Below are 18,116 nucleotides of genomic sequence, written 5' to 3'. Positions count from 1 at the left end.
CAAATTATTGTTTGTGCATTTAAAAGAGCACGTAGCTTAAACCGGTGTCTGAAGTGACCTGACAAACGCGGTCCCACCTCCGCGTCAGCTCATGGTTCAGGTTCAGATTTCCATCTATAAAATTGGTGACTTGCGGCGATTCCAGTATTATGTGGTATATAAAGTTTTATGATTCCGTACAGCGTAAGGTCAGCGGCGTACCGCCTTATCGCTTATGATACACCATGTACCACGTACGGTACCGTATCGGTAACGCGCTGAACGCCGCGAGCCCACCACGCCACCTTCTCTCATCCCCGCTGCTGGCCACACTTGTAAGTTGCAACCAATTTGTATTATCTTAGGGGTTGGCACGTTCCGAAACTGAGCGATTCATGCACCTGCAGTGTATTTGAGCGCTTTATCGTCTCTTCTAATACATTAATTTTGGAAAAAATAAAAACCGACTTCAAGACTACACTAACAATATATACAATTGAACTAAAAAGTATAAAATAATATTTTAATTACAAGCCAAAAAACACTAAAGGAAAATCAACGAAATGATTGATACTTATGCATACTATTTACATTTTAAAATCAGTTATTTTTGAGGTCGGTGCCAAATGCGGGCAGACGCGTGAGGGCAGAAGACGCTGATGGTTGTGTTTTATGTTTGTATGTATTAGTTTATGTTTCTTTTTTGTGTTATTAATAGATAAATTATTTTATTGTCTTCTTTTCAATTATCGGTTGTTTTTCAATTATTTATGTAATTTCTTTTTGTGTCATTAATATATTGTTTTTGTTTTGGCTGGTTTTAACCTACGACTATTAATACCGGCGACAGTTTACGTGGCGGCGGCGAGTCCAATCCATGAACAGGTGGTATTCCGGTAGCATGTTGATTTTTCCTCCACTTAGCGAATGCGCGAGCGTCTCGCACGGATGTTTATGGGCCGCCGGCGCCGGCGCTCTCCGTACACTGCTGTCTGTCCACGATGTATTGAGCATGTATTGTGACACACGGAACTGCTTCCTAAATTGGTAAATATAAACAAATTGATGGAAAATTAACGTATATGGACGCCTGCGAATAAAAAAAATGTTAGAACTCACAACTAGGTTATTTTTTTGAGTTCACCATAACTTGCGGATGGCACATGATGCACGGGAAGCGACAAGGACAATTTGATAATGTATCTCATTGCAGGAAAACAATGTATATAACTCATAACTACAACAACAACAAATAACTAATTGATTTTGATTTTATTTTATTTGTACATTTCTAGGCTTAATATTTGAAAATACTTATCCAACAACCATCCATGTGAACAAAGTGGCGGGTACAGCTACTACATTATAATTAGCAAGAGGTTTGACGAACGATTTTCATTCAATGTAAAAATACAGGCAATACTCACAAAATATTAACGAACGTACGTGCGAAAATAGTTGACTCTATTTTGGTGAATTTAGATATATTTTTCGCGCATTATACTAGGTTTTCATACTAGCAAGGAGTCTATTTAGAAACAATGATCTTGTTTCTTAGTCGACCACACTGATAAGATATAACCGTGTGATGTAGTTAACGTTAACAGTAACACTGATGTAACGACGACGTCACGAAGGCCATGTTACCCCGCGCTCCGCTCGGCCCACCGCGCTCGTCCTCTCTGATAACAATAACTGCTATCGGCTCATGTTCGCCTAGTACTTTTTCAGGAGGCAAGCTGTGGAAAGTGGTTTTCTTTATGACATTTTCACAAATTCAGCTTAAATTGTTAATTATTTATTTTAATAATTAAGAGAAACAGAATGATCAACAAACAAGCTATGGCTAAAGTATTTCAAGCACATTACAATGTTCATCTAATACGTTAACCTGTCTGATTACTGTATACGCCAATAGTTTTCAGGTATTAGGCGCAACCTATGACGTATATTAAGCATGAAAAAAAAACCAACCAGAATTGAGGGCACCCGCACTCATCGCCACTCGCGAGCTAGGCGCCACTGACCGACCGACGTAATTCCATACGTCACACCCATGTAATCACAAAACAGCTGCTGTCTGAAAATTACCTTACCCGACGGGACCATTATATCATCATAAAAACGTTTATCTAATGGTTTGAGATGAAATGGGTGAAAAAAAAAAATTGCATATTATTGATGACCTCACTCAGTAGCGAGCTGACTGCATTATCATATCAAAGCAAAACATTTTGCATTCGGCTAGTATAAGATCATCCCATTTGCTTTTAAGATGCGAGATCTTAGTTGGGTGGAGTTCATAATCGAGAATATTTTAACAATGTACATAATTGGTGTAAATTTCCCACAGAATGTTTTGTTCCTTATCTTGGGGATAATATGTGCTAGTAGGTCAAGTAGTGTATTGTTTATTACGAGTCCGCTGTTCGTTGGCAAAAGGTTAGCCTTTTGAGTTAGTGGTAGCGGTCCGGATCGGATCGGCTCGTGCGCGGATGTAGGTCGCACCTGCAGTGCGGAGCGGGTGCGTCGCCCGGCACTCGACCTCTTTCGCAAACGGTGCAATGCGTTTTATTTGCGTTTCCGGAGACAGAACGCTACAAATCCCTGCATCCGCTCGATGTTACAATGTTGAACTGTACCTTTTATTAAATATTAACTACAAACTTAACCTATTTTCTTCCGTATCGTATAACGTCCAGTCATTATTTTGTGACTGGAGATAGCCCTCTTTTTTGTAATGCGAGGGGAATCCTCATGGACATCCGCTACCGGATCTCCGCATCCGGGGAGGGAACGGGTAGTGTCAGAATCTTACTGACTAAACTTGAACCGCCGTGCGAACGTTATCCGCATGGCATTGCTTGCATTTCTCCCTACAACTGGAGCTGGCCCTGCGTTGCCTCCTAATCAATATTGTCGGGGGCAACCGGGTCACTTACTGTTCACAAAATTATAAAATATTAAATAATATGAATTTCTACAGACTTCTTGTCCAGAGGTAACACCAAATAGTATGGATCGATGTTCCATGGCTCAAACATAATGAAGTCTGGAGTCCCAGATCTGTGTCTCTTAAAATAAATTAAAATGAAGTCTATTGTGCTAAAGCCAATGAATAAGTGTGTTAACTGTTGGCTCCCTTTGGGAAATCTCAATATATAAAATGACTTCGTCAAAAAGAGGAATTTGTTTTTTTTGTTCTTGAAGCACCAAAACCTTGAACGTTGGGAAACTTAACAGCGCCAGCAGTTAGAAGTACTAGACAACTCCTGAAAAAAACGCTCTACAATAACGCGTAATGATCATTAAGAGCGGACTATCGACTGTTGCGAGAACTGGTAACGTATTATACTTGTAAGCTTCCACTGCATGTGCTGTGGAAACGCGAAATGTATCGGAATAATCACTTGTGGTGAAATTTTTCTTTTTGAAAAAGTTAAGTAAAAACAGGCTGCGTCCTGCAGATATGTCTAATCAACCTTGATGATGACAATTTAGATATGAATATTAGTATACTTTAATAAATAAATCAGGATATGAAATCGGGATTCACGATCGTATTCAATCATTCATAGTCAGCATGTGTGCGTAAGTGGGAGCTCGAAGGCTGAATCAATTGCACGCGTAACATAATGGCACCCGCTCCCTCCGACTAACGCTATTTCTGTACGGCCGCGGCCGGGGGACCTGTTGCCTCACGCTGTACTTTAGTACCTAATGTATGAGTCGTGCACGTTTCATAGTGGACACAACCGGACCCAAATAGGATCACTACATTTAAGTGTTGTAAATTGGTCACTTTGCCATTTGTTGAGGTTGATCATTCATCACAAGCTGAACGTAGTACAATTAAGTTTCTCTACGTTTAGAACTAGAGAATTTCAAAATGTCAGCATTTAATAACTTTGTCTCTAACGTGTTTTGGCATTCACTCAAGTAAAAAAACTGGGCGACAAAAGGGATGAATGAAAGACAAATGCATGCAGCAGAGATGAGAATGTTAAGAGGAATGTGTGGTGTTACGAGAGCGGATAGAGTAAGAAATGAGTATGTAAGGGGAAGTTTTAAAGTGGTACCGGTTACAGAGAAACTACGTGGTAACCGGCTGTCATGGTATGGGCAATGTTATGCGGAGGAATGAAAATCATGTGGTAAGGAAGGCGTTAAGCATGGATGTGGATGGATATAGGGGAAGAGGACGACCAAAGAAACGATGGATGGATTGTGTGAAAGATAATATGGCTGTAAAGAGTATTTCTTGTGAGATGACGGCCGATAGGAAGGTATGGAAGAAGATGACATGTTGCGCCGACCCCAAATAAAATAATTGGGATAAGGTCTGGGAAACGATGAGCGATATATGTATAGTGAGTGTCGCTCCTTTTCGCTCCTTTAGGGAGACAACAAAACAATAACACTCAATCTAAAAAAATAATATGAATAGATATAACCGCCATCCTCTCTACCGGAAAAAGCTTATATGTCAAATTGTCAACATTTGTAACTACCACAACAACTACTATATTATAGAGGTTTTTGTGCGATTCGTAATGAAACACGATTATTACTTTACATTAGAAGAAAAGTTAGTAGTATCGTCATAGAACCTACATATTTAGTACTAGCTCTTCGCCCGCGTCGAGGTCGGTTACATCGCGTTTCCAAGAGAACTCTTTAAAAGTCCGGGATAAAAACTATCCTATGTTCTTTCTCAAGGTCTACTCTATCTCTGTACCAAATTTCATTAAAATCAGTACAGTGGTTTAGACGTGAAAGCGTAACAGATAGACAGTCAAACAGACAGAGTTACTTTCACATTTATAATATATTAGTAGGGATTGTAGTGTATTCACCCGTGACGTGGCACCGTTCAATGCACTGCGTGCGCAGGAGTGGTGCGCCCGCGACGGTGACGCGAGCGCCTCCATCTGGGTCGCGAACTCACGCACTTGCACAACTCGCTTTTGCAGACCTGTCCACCGCTCATTATGAATATTATGATTGACTAATATTGTTTATGAAATTTCAATTGTCCCTTAAATCAGCAGTGAAACGTGGTTCACTAAATAAGGGAAAAGATATCCAAACAAAGAATATTATAAAGAAGAAAGATAAAGGACTGTTTAACTTATTCATTAAAAAACATTATGAATACCCCTACTAGTAGGTACTTCACTTAAGTCTATTTCATTTTAATTAGGTACTTGCTTTTTACAAGAACAAAAATATCGCTTTATTTTTTCGTTTCTTAGAATAGTCAGTATAATATTCTAAAAGAAATTAATGGTGTACATATTTTGATAACAGATTGGTTTTGTTTGTAAGACGTTCTATTTAATAAAAGAAAGAGGCAGTCGGTCATTCATCCTCCCTCACACATCTGGTGCTTTGTATTTGTATATCGGCGCGTCTCGTCGACCACGCGGCCACGGTGCGGCGGCGACGCGCGACGCATAGTCTCAGCGAGTGCGCTCGTCTTTACACATCGTTTAGTGCTAAGCTATTGTTATCTCGCGCAGATCAAAGCGGTCACCGGACCATCTGTTTCGTGTACTATCTGGCTCATTGGGTTACAGTTACAGCTAAAACATTACAGTTACGTCGGCTAAGACCGCTCTCCTGCATACGCTGACTCACCCGATGCTTCAAGTTTATGTCAATACAACCTTAAACTATACGAAATACGACGCAATTTGGCTTGTGTCAAGTAGTTACACGACAAAAAAGTGAGTGGTTACCGGTCAGTCAGTTGGGTACACTCATTCGAAAAATATTGGAAGGTCGTTCAGATTGCTTGCCGTGCAACTTGTATTCTCATTGTTCTACGATTAAGTCTGTTCCGTAATTTTGTAATGAGACACATATCAAACGATTGTCTCATGTTAAAAGTCAGGAGAAATATGAAGATCCATCTTTGTAAATCGCTATTGGTAGTTTCTGTGATTTAAAAGGTTTGTGTGCATTTTGTCAGCTGTACCGCTTGTCATTCACGTCAATAAACTGTATAAGATCGTTTCTGCGCGTGACAAATTTATAAATTCTGCTATTTGATATTTCCGACACCAATTGCGAGTAAAATTGAAGTTATCAGTCGTGTGTTCCACTGATAACAGATTGTTTCAATAACAATAGGTATAATGCCCTATCTCTGCAACAAAATTTAACTTTTAGTAAACCTTATCGCGTCTCGCATTTCACGCGGTTGTAACTTCCTAACTGTTATCGATGTAATTAACAAAATGATTCTATATTGTTTTGACGTGTTGACAGATCAATAAAGCGTAAGGGAGAACCTATCTTTATTCAATTCCTGTCTGCTGATTTCTTCATTGTCAGAAACTTAGTAATTATCGGCCAATTCAATTACTCCATACCTCAAAGAATAATAATATTAAACTTTCATTTCCTCTACTGTAGTTTTGCCTAATGTCTATTAACGGGTTTGTAATGTTTTCTTAAACTATATTATTATGTAGTGGTTTCTTAGGTTTACGCGAATGTTAGACATTGAAATGAAACTACTTTTACGGATTTTATCGCGGCTTAATTTTAGATTTTATTTCCCGACGTTTCGAAACCTAAAACTAAAATCTAAAATTAAACCGCGATAAAATCCGTAAAAGTTGTTTCATTTCAATATATTATTATGTATTAATTATTTTATAAAAAAAATCGCCAAAATGAAATATGAAATTCTGTGAAGTCCCTTAAATCCCGTATGGTCTAGTGGTTAGGATACCTGGCTTTCACCCAGGAGGGTCGGTTCGATTCCCGGTACGGGAAATCTTTTTGTAGTTAGTTATGCTTTTAGAAGGACATTATGTTGAAGATACTAGTATTCTTGAAGTAATTTAATAACAGAATGACTGAATTTAATAGAGTTACACAAGTGTGACGTTTACGATAAGCGTCGATGCCGCGCGCCGCGCCGCGCGCCGTGCCCGCAGCGCGCTTGTTAGCGTGACGTGTGCACCGACGCTGCGTTCACTCTTGCTATCACAGGCATATTAAAAGTGTTTTAATTAGGTATTCATTCTGTTAAATCTCCCGGAAAAAATCTTTTTATTTACAAATAACGAGTTGTTTTATCTAGATGGTGTATGATTAATATGAAAAATGGAAAGAAATTTATTAATCAAGCGACATTCGCCTATTAGGAAATCATTAAGTATTTACATTTTGATGAAAAATTAATACAGATATAATCTCTACCATAAAATAATGTATGTTACAGTTTTATAACATTCCGAGTTTATATGTATAGATGTATATTGTATCCGAGTAAGCATTGTGTTTCGGACTTATCCAAAATGTAACATAGCAAACGACCTTATTGGGGTGGGCATATCAGCATATGGATCTGTATAGTGCCGACGTTTTCCGACGTTCTCAAATTCTCCTGTTTTTTTGTGCTACCCTGCCAACTTGCATAGAACAATGTGAGAAGTACTAGCGTAAACTTGTGCAGCCAGCGCTCAATTTTAATAACGTTTACTTTATTTCGGTCAGACAGGCCTTGTAGCGCGAGGCCTACCTATTGACTGGACCTGTATTTGCTATACACCTAGCTCAATAACCTCGTTTGCACTACGTACCGTGCCGCGTCGGGACATTTTCCGCTCGCGTTGATCACTTGATTATCCTCATCCCATTTATTTACCTTCCCAATATCGGAAGCGGTATTAAATCACCGCCCCTCACATCAGCCGCGGTACACTAAACATAATACCTATTTGGGAATAAGGTTTTGAATTTAAGTTTTTACTATCCAGTCCTACCTCCAGGCGACGCCGTAACTAGACATTGTTCGAATGCTAAGTCCATCGAACCTGCTCGCCTGGATGAAGACTAATGAAGAGTTTGATCACGGACGCCGATTAACGTAACCACAACGTTATTAATTATATCTTCACTATACATTCTGTGATACCGACCCGTGGTTTTGTTTAAATTTCTTCTTTAATTACAAAAAAAAAGTTGTTAAGGTAGTGGTTCAATCGTAAGTTTACGATTATAACGAAATGTAGCCTCTAAACCTGAGTACTAGACCCTTGTTGAAATTAAAGATGTTACAATTATTAAATGATGCAATGGTTTCCACAGGCTCATTTATAGGGACCGCCGAACTCGTTTCAGACCCAACTGGAGTCCTTGATCATGAGCTGAAGCGGGGGCGGGGTCGGTTCAGTTAAGCCTAAAAATACGCCAGAGTGGACAATCCAATATAAAAAGTTACACGAATTTCGCTCACTAACTTGCCTTATCGGTAGGAGTTGTCCCTGACACGAAGAGACCTATCGAGGCATACGGACGGCGTGCGGGCGCGTGGGTGTTAGTCTCTTGTATGGAGATATGGCTCAGCTGTTAGAAAGTGTTGTTGGTCGTGTTGGGGCTCGTGGAGCTACCTGCAACGACCACACGCAAGGTTCCTATTACCAAGATTCCTATATAGATAGGAATCTTGAGTCGCACATGTTAGTTAAGCCAAAATTTAAATTTACTACTTTTAAAAGAAAAGTTACACAAAATAAATGTCAATCTGATAATTAGTCAAAATTGGTGTTTTTGAAGTTATTTCTTATTAAGTAAATAATTTAGTTCAGTCTTGTTCTGTTATCTTTAATTGTCATGCTGTGTAAACAGTACACATGCTTAGGAGTAAAGTATTGAGCTAAACTGATATAATGTTTTTATTGTATAATTTATAATGTGTTTTTATCGATACTATTTTTAAAATTTAAGAAATTTAAGGTAGGACTTGAAATGGATTTTACATTTACCATATCTTCTAGAAAGTTAAAACTAACGAACACTAAGCATTTAAATGATGCTTCATGAAACTAGCAGTCACCGGGTTTACCGACACTAAAGCGAAATATTCCATTAGTAGAGTCAGTGTTAATTTGAACGTTATCGATATATCTACTAGCTATCAGCGGCGAAATCATTAATGTATTGTACTTGTGGTGAATCAGTATGTAGACTATGTAGCATATTCGAAGATACTACCATAGAACTGATTACACTGGTGACGTGTGTTGTACATTTATTTACCTTTACAATACGTTTTTTTCTAGAAATCCGTAAAAATATCTATACATATAATATGATGTAGCCTAGTTATAAAACTTGTGGCAGAGCTGTAGAGGTTCGCCCGTCGCGTGCCGCCCCTTGCCCATCGATACAAGTGTAAACATATCTTAAGCACTCACTTAAGTGGTATTTGATTCTAGTCGGCCCCCGAAATATTCGATCAATATTACAATCGTCAGTAGTTATAAAAAATACGCCCTAATAAAATTGGAGTAGTCGAAATTAATCAAATATATCCTAGGTATGTATTTAATTTTTTCTAAGCATGACAATAAAGCTAACTTTTTTATTTTAAATAATTTTGCACCCATTATTCAGGTGGGATCCTTTGAACTACTGACTGACTTTCTTGTTAATCAATATTGAGTTATAAGTTCAACAGCCTCACTCATCAGATTGTTAATGACCTATGGTTGATTCTAGTAAACAGGTGATACTGTGGCAGTTGCGATTAGTATGTGTTGCTATTAATACTGAATAGACACCACACGGAACACATAGACACCGGTTTTCATAACTGGCTTTCTCGAATGGTCATATTTATCTGTGTTGATGACCTTATACTCGGATTGATATAATCACGTTCGTAACTTCATTTGTAACATAATTAAGGCCATGCATAGAGTAATTCAGTATAAAGAGATGTTAACTACGTAGGTTTGCAATAGAGCCAGGAATAATAATTTCTGATCGAAATAATAGAGTGGCTTTCTCATGTCGCGGGAAAGTGTGACGCGTTGAACTCGTAATTAAATTGTACATGCGTGTGCCATTCGAGTATGTTTCTAGGCCGTTTTGTCGGGCACCGTTCATTAGTGGGAAGCTTTCCTAAGATGTACCTGCTCTACTTAATAGAACTGTTTTAGTATCTATACGATGAATAATGTTATCAAAGTAATGCTAGATTACATTGATACAAACTGCAGGTACATATGTGTACATAGGTACACTGAATATACAAGACCACACTTTATGACACTCGTTTTGCTATTTACCTGCCTAACCTTTACCCAGTGCCCAAAAATACTCCTTCATCTCATAAAGCAGGCCTAAGTTTGCGAGCCAGTGATTCGTGCTCGCTCCGGGGAGCCGTTGTCTCTGACCCCTTTTTTACCTTGTTCGCACATCATTGAGTTTTCCTTAACCCCCCGGAGATACAGTACCGCACTCCTAAGTCTAATATTTTTATATGACGTGGTTTTAAAGTTTACTTATTGAGCGCCTACCAGACGTCACCTTAAAATAGTAATTGTCTTCAAAAATAGGAATATCGTAATCCTCTAGTGGTTTGCCATTGTCAGTATAATATAATATTCACCAACTTTCAAACAATGCCAACCAGTCCCAACCAATCTATATCTATACATATAATAAATCTGTAGAAAAGTAATTTTTGTACATTGAAGAAATTGAAAAAAAAAATAGCCAGCGTGTGAAAAGATAAGTAACAGAACCCATTTCCATCATTTTTGAAATTTTTGTCTGTTTGTCTGTTTATCTGTTTGTTTGTGCGCGCATCACGTAAAATCTACGAATTCAATGCAGACAATGTTTATATACAAAAATTATACGCAACTTGAGGTATAACTTAGTTTTTATTTCATCGAAATCGGTTCACTCTATCAAAAGATATGATTAATTTAGTGAGTTCAAGTAGTAAAATATTACGTTACGCAATTCAGTATAGTACTTGCAACGACATCTTAAGACTAAAAATAGAACTAATGTTGATAGTTGAAATCCAAATCCGATAGATGGCGTTGTGCAAATGACGTCATTTTCTGAATCGCGGTGTTAAGAGATTCCGCGCGAGAATCACGTCGACCGTGTTTACTTAAAAATTGGGTTTCGTTTAGTGTCTTAAAAGTTCTGGAGTGTGTCGTAAAAGGTCTTAGGTTGCTTGGAAGATAATCGTTGTTCTAAATTGGTCGAAATATAAGTATTGGCTGTTTGGTTTCGTTTGGTCATTGGTTTGAAGTAGGAAAGTAGTATTTTATTTACTTCGTAGTTTGTATCTAATAGTGCCAATCGTTTTACAGTAACTTAGCCAATTCGTTGAGTCACGACCACGAACAGACGATTCGTTGTCATACTTAAGGCGCGTACGCACGTACGAACACGAACATAGCGAACACAAACACCAGACCCGAACATTTGGTTCGTACGTATGGACGGCATATTCGAACACGAACGCAAACATAGTTCGAGTCGAGTTCGCGAACAACAGTCGTGAACTCTATCTTAGTAGCCATGACGGCGCCGTTGGAAGTGGTCGATTGTGAAGTAGCGGAGAATTTTTTGATGTTCGCAGTGATTCACGAAATGTTGTTTCCTAAAGCGGATCCTAGATGGATCCGCACTGCGATAACGGGCCCGCACCCCGCCCAGATCTAGGTATACGAACAGTTTTGTTGCGTAACATTTATTAAAGCTCTTCGAACACCGTCCATACAGAACACACTACAAGGATCGCCGCGAACATGTTTGACGAACAGAGTGTTCGATGTTCGATAGTGGTACGCACGTGCGAACCAAGTTGTTGCGTATCATGTAACTCAACAAATTTGTTCGTACGTGCATACGCGGCTTTAGACTGTTCGACTCACCGTTCTTTTACGTTTGTAGGCTATTCGGTCATAAGTGTTGTTGGTTTTTTATTGCTTAAATTTTCCTTGAAAATGCCTCAAAGAAAAAAACTAACCTTTCGCTGCATAGCTGAAATGCGAAAAGGATGAGACTTAGTAGGTCTCAGGAATCGGAAGAAGATCGTGAAGCACGGTTATCTGCTAACCGAGAGCACATCGCTCTTTCACGTGAATCTGAAACGTTCACCGAAAGGGAGTCACGTTTAAGTTCACAAAGAACACGGACCGCAACTTGGTGGTCTCAAGAGAGCATCGAGACGCAAACGACGTTGTTTTGTTCTCAACAACCACGCGAACGAAGTCGCGGGCACAGCTAGTTGATAATATATTTCTAAATATAACATATTTGCATTACTCAATCAGGAATCACTAAATTCAAAATGAATTCGGATAAAGAGCTTGTTTTAAACGATTTTTCTTTTTGTTCTCAGGTAAGAAATTTTGAAGCATTCTCAAAACACTTATCGTCATATTCAAAGCAGTAAGTAATCTGAAGCGTCTCAGTGACTCGGTCAATGATGTCCTTACTCATGTTGGTCCGTTGTGTTTCGAACGAGCATAATATGCCATTGTAATACACACTGCAGATGGACATTCTGGGAAAATGACTCATTAAGGCAAAAGCTGTAGAATAATATTGATGAGGATTCATTGAACCCAAGAGTTTGCCAACGAAGCAATCTTGAATGTCGCGTTTACAGTCAACTTTGCAAGCATTTATAATATAGCAGTAATAGCTTCACCATTTCAGCGGTTTGGGGCTGGCTTTGGTACTTGATACGAAAGTTAGATAATCGGTATTTGATTTCAAACTTAAGACCTTATCGATTAATACTTATTTCCCTAAGTGGATATCCTTTCACCCATGTACTTAAACCGCAGCTCTCATGCTGCGTCATGATAGATAACCATGTGTTCTGTTCAGAATCTCGATATTACTTGTGAACTTTCTGCTTATTTGTTGAGGAGTCTCTGGAAGTCGATTCTGGGTTATGGTTGGTTATTTATTGAGGTCATTATGAAAAACGCACATATGTGTGCCAATACTCCTATGATTTCGTGTAGGTCTTAATAAAGCCGTCGAAGTGTTCTCCTTTGCAATCGGTATTATTGCAAGACTAGCAATTTTTGCTCCCGGCTCAATTTGACACCCAATTAAAGCTAAAAAAGTAAAGTCGGTTCAAGTCTTCTACTAGGTGGGTATTCCACACAAAGTAATTGGTGAGCCCAATATACGCAGATAGCGTCTGCTAGCCGCCTATGTTGTACATAGGTACAGTCCGGTCAATACAGATCCGTGCCGGTATCCCGATGTAGCAATGTTTGGCGTGGCGGCGCTCCAGCTATCGATCGGCTGCACCGGCTCACAAAAGGTCCCGGCGCGCCTGCTCCCCGCGCACCGCCCCGCTCCCCGCTCCCCGCGCCCCGCCCCCGCGCCTCGCCCCCGCGGCCCGCGCTGCTCCCGGCACGAGCCGGCGCTCTCCAGGGATGTACTTTTTGTTTGTACGAGTCCAAGTTGATGAAGTGTTGTTTTTCTTGGGAACATAATCATTTTTCATCAAATCAATGAGCTGATGACTGCACCTAGCATTAAAAACAGCATATTTACAAAAGCATATCACATCTATTAAAGTAAAATAGTTATTTTCTGTCGTCAATTGTAAAGATAATATAATTCTTTATGATTATATTACCTATACACATTAATTTTCATGAAAATAATTATTTGTAATAAAACATGCGTAACTAGTAATTAGAGGCGGAAATATTCCAGAGTTTAATGAACGACAAGGATTTTCGATTGCTCTCCGAAAGAGAGGAGGACAAGAAGTCAGGTCTCATAGCAAAAGTAAGCCAAGTGATTTCTTTCCCCGCGGGCCTACACCGACCCCACCCTACAGACCAAGCAACAGGTATAATCGGTACGAATTTGGGCACAGTTCAGTGACCTCAGTAAACGCTCGCCTAATGCACGACAATCAATTCATCCCGGACATATCCTAGTAGAAACTGATGAATTAATCTGAAGCCCGGCTAGAGATAATAAGATTAAAATATAAAACAGCAGTTAATTATATAAATGCCTAATATAAGCTCATGAACCATACAAAAATCGCCAGGAGCGATTCCAACTCCCATCTGGAAAGTTTTTGTATTATTTAACCGTTGAATCTTGATAACCTTCTTGACCTTATATATTTTAGTGTTCTAAAATGTTCAAAGGATTATATTTTTGAAGTGTGATCGTTGTGCTCGTGAGCAGTGAGCTCTCGTGCCAGCTGGAGAGCGGTTCTTGTGACAATATCGCGATCGTAATGAGCGCGACTCGAGCGCTCTCCTTGTGAAGCTGTGACTCTACTACTACATAAGAGGCACTTCAACGAATTTCTTTTTCGACATTTTACGTCTTCAGTCCAGCAACAAAATAAAAGAACCAAGTCGAAATGAGATACTCCGGACCTTGTTCATGGGATTCTATTTACTTGTTAATTTCCATTTGTTGTTCATTTGATGTTAACTGACCGTACTAGTGGTTAATTAAATAAAACGATTAGAACTTACATCATCGTTATGTTGTAACTAAACGCTAAGCTTTCAGAATAATGACTAGTAGAAATTCGTCGTTTCGTATATACTGTTTTGGGAAAATAGTGTTTTTCAACCCCCGGAACCATTGTCAGTTCTTGTATAGTATAATAACGCGGATGTATTTAAAATTTGGAGGATAAAAATACACAGCACACTCTGAATGAACAATGGACCTTGACTTTAATACAAACGTTAGTGTTTTATATGAATTGAAGTTATTGAGTTGCACACTGTCGTATAGAGTTCGTGTTATAACGGGACGCGCGGCGGAGGCGAGGAATCTCGCGTGCGGGGTCTGAGTGACCGCGTATCCGCGCGTCCGTCAGGCACTTGGATTCGGATTTGGATCAAGGCAAGCGATGAGCATTAACGGTCATAACGCACCGCATCGCAATTTGATCGAATTACTGTGCGTGCACTCCGTTACGCTGGTAGAACACACATTATAAGCTAGTTACACACCTAACGGCAATGCAACGCATTCTTGTCTTTCTTGTGTGAGGATCGATCACATAACAGCATTTTCGATTTTTACTAAATGAAATGACAACAAAAATGTGTACCAATAAAAGATTCACACATCATTAAATGTTTTCGTTTAATTATTATTTTTATCTAATTTATATTGAAAATAAAGTATTTATTACAGTTTTCTGAGCAGCCTCCTCTAAAAAGCGCGTAATACTATCAATGTTGTAGATTTTTACATTTAAGCGAATGGCATATGTCGTCCGCAGCGAGCCGCTTTATTGTCACAACGGCTTCCGAATCAATTCACGAAATATTTTTTCTGAATTTTCGTCATATGTATTTGGTCCCATTTAAATAATGTGTTCTGCCGCTATATTCTTTATTCTCATACAAATCCCGAATTATTTCTTTTTTAATGTGGCAACACAATGACGTTTTGATTGGTTTTTGTATAAAATATTGATGGTCATAGGAAATTTGCTTTGCGTTTCAAAGTTCTGACTAAATCGTAGAATTGACTATTCTATATACTATTCTTGACATGGCTGGCATTCTTTTAAAATGAAATAGAATGATCTACTAAGTGGTTGGTCACAGTGGTCACAATATGAAATGATCAAATCATTAAACTCTACACTTAGTCGAGTTGTTTTGAGCAACATGAAACGGGCGCAGTTTTCACTCGCCGACGAGGTCGTGCTGATGGCGCAGGTCGGCGTGGTGGCGGCCGGGGCGCGGTGCGGTGCCTAATTTTATTTTTTTCAATATCTCTGGGAATGATCTCGCTTTAGCTCATTCACTATGACCAAAAAATATGCCCAAGTATGACTCATAACCTAAAGCACAAATATTAGATTTAGGACCCTTTTTTGCGCCATAGTGTCATACATGGTGACAGTTCTGATTTTAGGAGCATCTTATTTCGATATTCAGTACTGCAGTGGCCGGTGTAACTGCGCCCTATTATCATAGTAATTAGTGTATAGTTAACGTTTAAATCGGGAATCCTTGATATAAATTATGAAGGATGTACGAGTGTAGCGCAAAGGTAAATTAAGTATCGCTTAGTGTTACACGTAGGCCGGTGCAGTTACGCGGCGCACCGGAGCGCGGCGCGTGCGCACGGCCAAGGTCCTCTAAATTATACGCAACGAAACGCAACCGCGCTGCACGCGTGCGTGCTCCCTGTATGTGTGGGAATTCGATTTTTATTAATTCAATAACACTAGACAGCAATTAAACGAGCACTGCTGGTCTAAAGCTATTTGAAATTATTATTGTTTACGCACTTGTTTTTGATAGCATTTGTGGGAATTTGTAAGTGGTTTGGAGTTCGTTTCATTACTATCGTAACGACCATAATTTATGTAGCTGTCGATCCATGCTAGATGGGAAAAAATAAAAAATCCTCTATTATTTCTATCACACTATTATATAAATAATTGCTCTCGAAATTAATCTCTTTATATTTAAAAATGAAATTTCAGAGTAACGTGTTAATTCACTCATAAATAAGGTAGTAGAATTACGATTAAAATAACGCAATGTGAATATGCATTAGCTGTGTAAACATCTTTAAAGCCGCACAACTTGTAAAAGAAGATAGTAAGTACCGCTGCAATAGTAATACGTGAGGATGTTCCTAATGTAGCGTCGCCTACGATGGTATTGTGACTGAGAGTCGGAACTTCTGGTCCCGTGTCAGCCGCAGGAGAAGTGTGTTGACCCTGCGCCGCCGCGTTGCTGCGCGCCTCACGGCCGGCCGACGTCGTCTCCGCGACACCACACGTAGCTAATTACCATGTAACAATGCCCACGTCACACGCTGTGCTCACCACAACAACGGCATTATGAATGTAAATAAAACCCTACTCATAACGGTAATACCCTACAGATAACAACGTTTCCTAACAAGTACCTTATCATAAAAATTATCTCTGGTTTTCCCTTACAAACCCGACAAAGATATTGTTGGAATAAATAAATGAAAAACTTTTCAAGATTTGGGCTCTCTCTGAACCTTAGACCTCTCGCACCACACCCCTTGACCAGGGGTTCTCAATCCGTACGACGACGACAATTAGCGCATCAAACATGGTTCATAAGTGCTAATGCAAAAAGCGGCACTCAGAAGATAATTATACCTACATCCCTGTGATTCCTGCAAACAGGTATAATATAGAAATAGTGGAAGACCTAGAAAATGTTTGAGATAGGTTTGAAACGTACTGTTTTCAGGTTTCATGAAACGTTGGTGGGGTAAAACCATAAATTCGAAATGTCTAATTGCCTAGATGTCAGTGTTATCGTTACATTCATTTTAAAACAAAACCATTTGCTTGTCGTTATCAAGCCAATTTCCTTTATTTGAATGACATGTTTTATAATTATCCTTTACAAATTAAAATTATCAGTAATTCAATTGGTTTTTTTTGCTTCCCATAAAATTAGTAGATTAATTAAATCATGCATGATGTAATTGTATACCATCCTACTAATACCAGCCAACTAGTTGAATTCGCTAATCAATTAATTATCAGAATAAACCACGCCGTTCAACTAAAGTCCTGAATGATATTCATATGCAAGTAGGTAGGGTAAGTATGGTAGGTACCTATATGAGGCCGAGTTACAGAGCTTCATTAAACTGATCCAATAGTACATTCGTTTACGGACTCACCAATTGGTCTAACTAAACAGGCCACCGTATCCTCATGGTATAAATTGTTACAAACCAGTTTTGCGCTTTATCATTATAGTTTTAGGGTGCATATTAGTGTAGCATATGGATTCTCACGCTTGATGAGATGCAATTGAAACCGAAGTGATAAGACGCGGTTAATAATTTAGAGCACAGCTAGCGATGCTCTGGGAACGAAGAACGCAGCTGCTGTGTCGAGGAAACTAGCGGAGCTAGCGAAACACTCTCTATAATGTTGTGTTTTCGTCTCGTCGCAGGTCACGGATAAACGCATTGGATTTACATAGTTAGACACGCGGTTTTTGTAGGAATTATATTTGTGAACTGCAACGACAAGTGTTCAGTGCTGGGCGCAATGATTCCAGTACATCTTATGTAACCATGAAAGCCTTTCAATCAATTTGAAGAATAGACAATAGTGTACAAATACCTTTAACACAAATGCAATTTATAACAAAAAGTACAAGTATAAGCTATGGCAATTTTTTTACATTTTGTAGGTAGTACTTATAGCATGATCGGTTTTAAGTCCGTCATCGACACTCAACAGGCATACTCAGTATCAAGTATGTGGTTTGCACTTGCAGGCATAGTGACGGTGGCGGACGGGCATGTGTACATCAAGCCGGTGCGCG

General features: G+C 39.1%; 1 protein-coding gene and 1 non-coding gene across 2 annotated transcripts in view; both read left to right on the top strand.

Moving 5' to 3' along the window:
• Nucleotides 1-18,116, top strand: part of LOC113494864 (prominin-like protein) — a 58,442-nt gene that overhangs the window by 9,603 nt on the left and 30,723 nt on the right. The window lies entirely within an intron of this gene.
• Trnae-uuc lies at nucleotides 6,695-6,765 on the top strand. Its single transcript has one exon. It is a non-coding gene; the product is annotated as a tRNA-Glu (tRNA).

Source organism: Trichoplusia ni, chromosome 6, assembly GCF_003590095.1.
Source record: "Trichoplusia ni isolate ovarian cell line Hi5 chromosome 6, tn1, whole genome shotgun sequence".
NCBI classification, from domain to species: Eukaryota; Metazoa; Arthropoda; class Insecta; order Lepidoptera; family Noctuidae; genus Trichoplusia; species Trichoplusia ni.
The sequence above is the reverse complement of the archived record's forward strand: the minus strand, read 5'-3'. Positions and strand labels throughout refer to the sequence as shown.